Below are 6,769 nucleotides of genomic sequence, written 5' to 3' on the forward strand. Positions count from 1 at the left end.
TTCTAGCTTCTAGTGGCTGCCTGCATCCTTGGCTCCTTCCTATATCATCAAAGCCAGGAACATCAGGCCAAGTCCTCTGATGGCCAAACCTAAACTGCACTCTTTAAGAATGTAATACTCCTCTATGGCAAGAGAAACTATAAATACTATCAAAAGTCAAAGGACAAAAAGAAAGATATTTATAATGTGTAAGGATTAATATGCTTTACTAATAAGGAATTCTTACATAGCCATAAGAAAAAAAATCCAAATATCCCACTATAAAAATGGTCAAATGAAATAATCTTGAGGAACAAGCTATAGTAACTAAAGACATTGTGATATTGGTGCAAGAATAGACAAACAATGCTCACATCAGCAGCACATGTACTAAAATTGAAATGATACGAAGAAGATTAGCATGGCCTCTGTACAAGGATGACACACAAACCAACCAACCAACCAATGGAAGAGAATGGAGAAAGAGAACCACATATTGTTGCCTGATTAATGACAAAGGCAATACATATTGTAAAGCAAAGGGCAAAAGATGATCTTTCTATTAAATGGTGTTGGGTGAATTGACTATCTGCAGGGAATAAAATGTGTCTGGATCTCCAATTTATACCAGGCACAAAACTCAATTCCAGCCCAGTGGCATGGTTCAGTGGTCGAGTGTTGACCTATGAACCAGGAGGTCATAGTTCAATTCCTGGTCAGGGTACAGGCCCAGATTTCCAGTGTGGGGTGTGCAGAAGACTGCCTTCTGCTTATCAATGATTCTCTCCTATCATTGATGTCTTTCTCTCTCCCTCTCCATTCCTCTCTGAAATAAATAAAAATGTATTTTAAAAAACTAATTCCAAATAGTTACAGACCTAAATATGAAAGAGAAAATAATAAAACATTGGAGGAAAACATAGAAGACTATTTTCATGGTCTTGGAATGGGCAAAGGTTATTTAAACAGTCACAAAAAGCATTAACTATAAACTTTTTTGTGTGTGATAAATTTACCATATTAAAATAAAATAAACCTGCTGCTTATCCAAAGATACCATTTAGATAGTGAAAAGGGAATGTACAGGGGGCGATCAGGGGCAGGGCTGGCCAGCGGAAGAGGCTGTGGGTCAATTGGGGTGGGGGGTCCAACAGAGGCAGAGCGGCCAGGCTAGCAGAGGAGAGAAGTTAGGGGCGACTGGGCCTGCAGGGAAAGGCAGTCTATGCTAAAGTAACCTTGTTATTGCTTCAGAGATAGGTGATGACTTTTAATAAAGTATTCCTAATTCTGTCTTCTTATTGTAATATTATTGTCATCAGATATTATAATTATATTTTTAGCAAGCTGTTATCTACTAGATCAGTTAAAAATAACAAAAATATAAGATTTTATTTTACCTATATTTGTTTCTTCTCTAACATTCTTCTTTTTTAAATGTAGCCCCAAGTTTCTGATCTATATAATTTTCTTTTTCTATGAAAAACTTCTTTTAATATTTCTTACGAGGGCTTACTGTGACAAATGTCCTTCCTTTTGTTAGTTTGAAAAAGTCTTTATTTCTTCTTCACCTTTGTAGGCTAATTTCACTGTAAAACAAATTCTAGTTTGGTCTTTTCTTTCAGTACTTTAAATTCCTCTTGCATGGTTTCTAAGGAGAAGTCTGATGTAATTCTTATCTTTGGTGCTCTATAATTAAGGTAGTTTCTCACCCTTTGGTTTCTGTGAGAATTCTTCTCTTCTAAAGGCAAGTATCAGATAGATTTGTCTAAACAACAACAACAACAGCAAAATAACATTTTATACTATTAAAAAAGACAAAGCAAAATGAATGCCATAAATAATAATAAAGATAAAGGACAAAATGGAAAAATACATGCAATAGTAGACAAACTGTTAATACTATTATTAGATAAGAAGCTCTTAATAATAAGATAAGCTAAATGTTGTAAAATAAAAATGGGCAAAAAACATGAAAAGGAAACTCACAAAAGAAATTAAGATGGTCAATAAACATACATAATAAAAACTTTTGGTAATTCAAAATGAAATTAATTCAAGAAGGAGCTAAAATTTTTAACATTTCAGATTAGTAAAGATTAAAAAAATGGCTTGTTGCATATGAGGAAAGGGCCAGAACCAGCTGATGGTATGTATAATGTTATATTTCTGGAGGGTAATTTAGCAAATTTTATTAAATTTCTTCAAAACAATAATTTCTTTTGATTCAGCAACTTTACTTCTAGAAATTTATCCCAGTAAAATAATTGGACAAATATACAAAAACGTATGTATAAAGATAATTAATATGGTAGTATTTTTGTAATAGTGAAAAATTGGCTTAAATGTCCACATTTATTTTTAACTTGATTTATGAGAGATGAGAAACAAGAGAGAAAAAAATAGTTTGAAAAAGGCAAACAAGTTTTTATAATAAAGAATTGTCTTCTTAAGTGTCAGTGTCTTTCACAAATAGAGAATGGGAGAAGCAGAATGTGATGTGACAACTTGTACATATGATACCCTTATCTCTCTGAAGACCCAGAAGTTTGCAGTCCTGACAAGATGGGGCTTAGTTCCTTGGTTCCACAAACACCCATCACCCTTCTCTCCTTCTTTAAACCACCCATCATTTCCTTTAATGACTGGAAGTACAGCTCCTTTGCTAGAAAACATCCAGTTGAGACATTGGGAGAGAGTCTCCATCTGCATCAGTCTGACCTTGAGAAAACTGATTACAGCAGAATTTACTTCTCTGGGCATGGGAGTTGGGAAAGGGAAATCAGATATTATAATACTCAATAAATCCTTGGAGGTAACCAAGAAATCCAGGATATGACGTCAGCATTTGAAGTTCCATCCTGGCCCCCTTAAATGAAAATGACTACCTACAAAAATCAGGACATAGGAACTCAGGGCAAAACCTATATACCTGAAAATATCCCATTATAACTTTCAAATTTGTTCTGTATTTATTTATTTATTTATTTATTTATTTATTTATTTATTTATTTATTTTAGGTAAGTCTGTGCTTTTTATTATCTATTTGAGAGGGATGAAGTGGGAGGAGTGGATGGCTCCAAAGCCAGGCCCGCGGCATGTCACTGGCTTGTAGATGATGGAGAACTCACCCAGGTAGTGGCCAATCATCTCAAGCTTGATTTCCACCTGATTGAAGGTCTTGCATTGTATACGTCAACCATGTGGCCCACCATCTCCGGCAGGATGATCAAGTCCCACCTCCCCGCTTCTCCATGGGCGGAGCCTCCTTTCTGGCCTTGCGCAGGTGCTTCAGAAGCAAGTACTTCTTCCTTCGAAGGCCCGAGGTTTCGCCGCCGCCGCACACTGTACAGCTGCATCAGCTATTCATAAGATGTGTCAAGCTGTTGATCGAGATCCACACTGCGGTAGGTGAACTTGCTGAAGGTCTACTGCTTCTTGTGGTCCACTTCCGCTGCCTTGGTTCTTCGGAAAAGCTGTTCTGCCTCTATTGCTCATAGGTGTCATGTTCCCAACCCTCTGACTTTCATTTAGCTGCAAACTCTGGCTTGTGTATCTGACATCAGATGGCTATGGAGACCCTTTCAGGCAAGCCACTCCAGCCTGGGTGGATGCCTGGCCTCCTGGCATTTCCTCCCCAGCATTAACCAGGGAAACTCGAATGTGCCACTGCCAGTTTTCTCCCCAATCTCGCATTCTCCACTCCACCTTTTCTACCTTAGGGGTCAGAAACCAAGGAATACAATTATTAGATCAAAGAATGTTAGTTAGAAAGGATGATTTTTATAATTTAGCTAAAAAAAATTTCATTTAAGGTGAAATGACTTCTTCCCGGTCATACAGAAAATCCCAGGGTAATATGGCACCTATATACACAGATGAACCTTATTACTAATACTATTATTACTATTATTATTATTACCAATTATTAAGATTCCATAAGAAAGATAACATTCTATTTGATCTTTAAGTACAGCCAGGTGTGATTCAACCTAAATGAAAATGGACTGCAGGTCTAGCCCAAGTCTTTGTTACTACTATATGGAGGAAGGAAATGTTCCATTTCTTTCTTTCTTTTTTTAAAAAAATATATACTTTATTGATTTTTTACAGAGAGGAAGGAGAGAGGGATAGAGAGTTAGAAACATCGATGAGAGAGAAACATTGATCAGCTACCTCCTGCAAACCCCCCAATGGGGATATGCCTACAACCAAGGTACATGCCCTTGACTGGAATCGAAGCTGGGACCCTTCAGTCCACAGACCGACTCTCTACCCACTGAGCAAAACCAGTTAGGGCAGCATATTACTCTTTTATTATTATAGGTATATATTGATTTCAGAAAGGAAGGAAGAGGGGGTGAGAGATAGAAACATCAATGATGAGAAAGAATCATTAATCAGCTATATCTTACATGCTCCTGACTTGAGATCGAGCCCCCAACCTGGCCATATGCCCTGACCAGGAATCAACCCATGACCTCCTGGTTTATAGGTTGATGATCAACCATTGAGCCATGCTGGCCGGGCTATATTTTTTTAAGGCTAACTCTATGATTCTGATACACAGCCAGGTTTGGGAACCATTGCTGTCCGCCAATCACAAATACAATTACAATTGCTCAAAAATTTTCAAGAAATTCTCATTGTCTACAGAACAAACTAAAATATTAGCTTGGCATACTATTCCAATCTTCCAATTTTATTTTATAAAAATTCTAGCCTGCTTTTAATTATGTAACCTTGAGAAAAAAAATCACTTAAATCAGTAAATACAAAATCAAGGACACAGTCTTTAGTAGACAGTGCCACAAAAACTCTTTCTGTAAAAAAAATTTGAAGAAATAATGTATTTAATTTCTTCTCCAAATACAGTTTTGGTGGTGAGTTTTGTCCCCCATCCTTTGTTCCTGTCCTCTCCTGATTCCCTTTCCTTCTGCTTCTTGGTTTTCTTCTTATCTTTTCTTATTTAAATTGTCATATTCACACTTGCTAAAGCAAACTAGTTCATTTTTATGTTGTAATCACAAATTAATACATGTTTGTTTAAAAAAATTAATTATGAGAGAGAAAAATACAATAAAAGTGAAAGTGCTCCTCCTCTTCCACTCGAAGACTGCTCCTTGTAGGTAACCCCTATTAATGTTCAGTGATGCAAAGCTCATGAACATTTCTTACATTTTCACATTATTTCATTATTACTGTCTTTTATATTTTTATTAATTTCAGAGAGGAAGGGTGAAGGGAAGAAACATCAATGATGAGAGAGAATCATTGATTGGCTGCCTCCTGCATGACCCACACTGAGGATCAAACCTGTAACCCAGGAATTAAACTGTAATCTGGTTCATAAGACGATGCTCAACCACTGAGCCACACTGGATGGCACATTTTCACTTTCCATAGGGATTTTGCACCTGCTCTTTGGATTGGTCCTACCCCTCCCACCCCCCCAACCACATCTCTTTTTGTGTTGGCTCAGATGAGGTTTTTTTCCACTGGTTCAGCACCCATGTCTTGCAAACCCACTTAAGGATGCCCAGGACAATTGCTCCTCTCACACTACCTTCTTTCTGACTATAAGAAGTAGATCAACTAACTAGTCATGCACTATTATTTTCTGGATTTTCTTTCAAAAAGTATTTTAGTTGCCTTTAAAGCTCTTTTTTTCTGCTATCACCTATTTTGGGGATCCTTGTTGCTTTTAGGATCTGCAGCATATAGTTTTCTGCAGTGCATTTTACGTACACGCAGAGAATGTGGCTGTAAGATGATTTCTTGAATCATAGAAAGATTTATTTTCTGTCACTTCTCTCATATATTTCCTCTGCCAGAGGCCAAGGTTTGGAATCCCTCCAACATTATTTGTGCAACAGCTTTATTGATATATAATTCACATACTATACCAGTTCCATGGTTTTTAGCATATCCATACACTTGTGCAACCATGATTATGGTAAATTTTAGAATACTTTTGTCACCCCCAAAAGAAACCCCATACCCATTAGCAGGCACTCGCCATTACTTCCCATGCTCTCAGTCCTAGGCAACAACTGATCAATTTTTTTCTTTTTGTTGATTTTCTCATATTGGATATCCTATCTAGTAAAAGAGTAATATGCAAATTAACCATCACTCCAACACACAAGATGGCTGTACCCATGTGGTCAAAGATGGCTGCTCCCATGTGGACACAAGATGGCTGCTACAAGATGGGCAGTAGGGAGGGACCAGGTCTGTGGGGCAGGCACTTAGGGGCAAACAGGCTGGCAAGGGAGCAGTTAGGCATCAATTAGGCTTGCAGGGGAGTCGTTAGGGGATGATCAGGCTGGCAGGTAGAAACGGTTTAGGGGCAATCAGGAAGGCAGGCAGGTGAACAGTTGGGAGCCAGCAGTCCTGGATTGTGAGAGGGATGTCCGACTGCCCTACTGGGATTGGGCCTAAACAGGCAGTCGGACATCCCTCAAGGGGTCCCAGATTGGAGAGGGTGCAGGCTGGGCTGAGGGACACCCCCTCCCCCATGTATGAATTTTGTGCACCAGGCCTCTAGTTTCACATAAAATTGAAATCATACAATATGTCTTTGTATTGGATGTGTGTGTGTGTGGTGTGTGAGTGTGATTGATGTCTTTCAGTTATTGTGATGTTTTCAAGATTCATCCATGCTGTAGCATGTATTAATATTTCATTATTTTTTTATTGCTGAAAATATTCCATCATGTTTATAAATCACATTTTATTTATCCACCTGTCAGTTGATAGACATTTGAATTGTTTTCACTTTTCTACCTA

At 37.8% G+C, this 6,769-nt stretch overlaps 1 non-coding gene and 1 pseudogene across 1 annotated transcript; one reads left to right on the forward strand and one right to left on the reverse strand.

The window, feature by feature from the left end:
* The first annotated feature begins 345 nt into the window (after positions 1 to 345).
* Positions 346 to 452, forward strand: LOC118717909. The gene has a single exon (XR_004987656.1). It is a non-coding gene; the product is annotated as a U6 spliceosomal RNA (small nuclear RNA).
* A 2,531-nt stretch (positions 453 to 2,983) lies between these two features.
* Positions 2,984 to 6,009, reverse strand: LOC118717757 (annotated as a pseudogene).
* Positions 6,010 to 6,769: the final 760 nt, after the last annotated feature.

This window comes from Pipistrellus kuhlii, unplaced genomic scaffold (assembly GCF_014108245.1).
Source record: "Pipistrellus kuhlii isolate mPipKuh1 unplaced genomic scaffold, mPipKuh1.p scaffold_m20_p_13, whole genome shotgun sequence".
In the NCBI taxonomy this organism is placed as follows: Eukaryota; Metazoa; Chordata; class Mammalia; order Chiroptera; family Vespertilionidae; genus Pipistrellus; species Pipistrellus kuhlii.